This window comes from Bidens hawaiensis, unplaced genomic scaffold (genome assembly GCF_021521415.1).
Source record: "Bidens hawaiensis isolate Kalapana, Puna unplaced genomic scaffold, B.hawaiensis_p1.1 tig00040682_1, whole genome shotgun sequence".
NCBI classification, from domain to species: Eukaryota; Viridiplantae; Streptophyta; class Magnoliopsida; order Asterales; family Asteraceae; genus Bidens; species Bidens hawaiensis.
Genome location: NW_027497196.1, coordinates 48055 through 50491, shown reverse-complemented (window position 1 = coordinate 50491; position 2437 = coordinate 48055). Strand labels below are relative to the sequence as shown.

The 2437-nt window shown below is 36.1% G+C and overlaps 1 pseudogene; it reads left to right on the top strand.

Annotated features, from left to right (window-relative positions):
* The first annotated feature begins 260 nt into the window (after positions 1-260).
* Positions 261-1253, top strand: LOC143592309 (transcription factor bHLH148 pseudogene; annotated as a pseudogene).
* Positions 1254-2437: the final 1184 nt, after the last annotated feature.

The following is a 2437-nucleotide window of genomic DNA, read 5'->3' as shown; positions in this document are numbered from 1 at the left end:
CATCTTTTCCAATTCCAGTTCGGTTCACAGGTAATAATCAATCTGCTCTTTTACTTTTAATTCTGTTTTGATGGTTTTGTTTGTTGATTGTGATTTTCATTCTGACCGGACACCTTATCACATCTTACGGTGGTGTGATAAGGTATCCTGCACTGTCGTAACACACCTTATATCTGTGTAACGTGTCTTACGACGTGCTAAGGTGTCATATGACACCCAGACCTTAAACGTGCTAAGGTGTCATATGACACCAATCCTGGAATACCATCTTGCTCCTTGAAACCGATTAAAACATCATCGGACATGGATCGTTGAATTTTTCCGATTTCGTTGATATTCGATTTGGATAATATTACAGAATACAAATTTGTTGATACCAAAAACTTTTGTTTATGACAAGTTCCTTTGAATCTACAGGAACTTAATAATATTATCATCGTCATCGTCATCGAGATTAACTAAATCCGATCTGAATAACAAATTCCGTAACGGTTTTCTGTTATGGCGGTTACAAATCCGGTAACAAACACAACAGACAGAGCACGCGACATATCGAAACGGCGAAAACGGAAGAAGATTCAAACGCAATCAATCGGTAACAACAATAATAACACTCATAATTCATGCAACGATAATAATAATCCAATTACGCCTTGGAAATCAGAATGTCAACAAAACATCTACAGCTCAAAGCTGTTACAAGCTATCCGTCACGTCCGCCAAACGTCCGGAAATAAAAAACGAGACGTCCGTGAGGCGGCTGACCGGATACTAGCCGTAACAGCCAAAGGACGCACGCGGTGGAGCCGAGCGATTTTGAAGAATAAACTTAAGATTAAATTAACGAAGAATAACAGAAGACAGAGGGGATTGGTTGCTACTGCGGCTGGAAACAGCCGGTTGAAGAAACCAAGAGTGAGTATACTGCGGTTGCAGACGAAGAACTTACCCGCGGTGCAACGAAAGTCTCGTGTGCTTGGTGGGTTAGTTCCGGGTTGTCAAAAACAGCCGCTGCCGGTTGTGTTGGAAGAGACTATTGATTATATACCGGCTCTTGAGATGCAGGTAAAAGCCATGGCTGCTCTTGTTGAGCTTCTGTCTGGCGGGTCGACTTCCGGGTCTGGGTCTGGCTCGGGTAATTTGGGTCAGCCTCTACCGCGCTTGTAATATTGATACACTCTTTGTGTTTCTATTTTTTTATTTTTACTGTCTTTGTTACTTTTTTTCTTACTGTCTATGTCACTGTTAAAATACATTTTCTCTCCCACTCTTATTATTTGTTATTATTATTATTTTTTGGTTGGAAGTATAGAATTTAGCCATCCAAATCTCATTATTATCAAGAAATTTATATGTTCTTTTGTTATGATAAGTTTATTATGAACATAAAGAGTTAAGTGTCATTTTAGTACACGTGGTTTGGTCAACTATGTAAATTTAGTACCTACTCTTTATTTTGTGCAAATGACTACTTCAGTTTCAAAAAACTTGCATTTTTAGTACTTTATTCTAACCCCGTCTATTTTTTCCGTTAAGTTAGGGATAATTTGGTAATTTCGATATTTTCTTTGTTTTTTTCTTTTCTTCTAAACGCATATATCTTGTAAACACGAAATCCACAAATCATAACATCAAAATCCAAATCCTAAATCCACAAACCCTTTCTCCATATCATCATAGAGTTTGAATTTTGACGATATTTGAGGATTTAGGATTTTGATTTTGATTTTGATGTTATGATTTGTGGATTTAGGGTTTACAAGATATAAGCGTTAAAAAGAAAAGAAAAAAACAAAGAAAATAACGAAGTTATCAAATTATCCCTAACTTAACGGAAAAAATAGACGAGGTTAGAAAAAAAGTACTAAAAATGCAAGTTTTTTAAAGCTGAGGTAGTCATTTGCACAAAATAAAGAATAGGTACTAAAGTTGCGTAGTTGGCCAAATCACAGGTACTAAAATGGCACTTAACTCTGAACAGAAATAGATAAATATGAGAATCACATAAACAGTTGTAGTGTTTGGATCAGTTATGGTGGGTATGTAAAATGTGTGAAGTGAGGGAAGAAAAAGACGCGTTGGCACAACTAGTGTAATAGTTACAATGGTGCGCATATTTACAACTAGCGTAATAATTATACACTAATTGTAAATTGTGGCGTAAAAAAATTATGCCACTTGTAAGCTGCGGTGTAATTGTAAGATAACCGCCATTGTGTTTTTTTTTTCTCTTCGATTTGTATGCTTCACATGATTAATTTCACTTGTATTTGATCTCATCCCAACACTTGTATAATGTATGCATGATTTCTTGTAGTTTTTTGTTGGTTATCATACTTTTTAATAGTGTTTCGGCTCCACGATAAGTCATAGAGATACCAATCACCAATACCCGAGTTCGAGCCCAAAAACAAAATTTCATTAATCCATTATTATG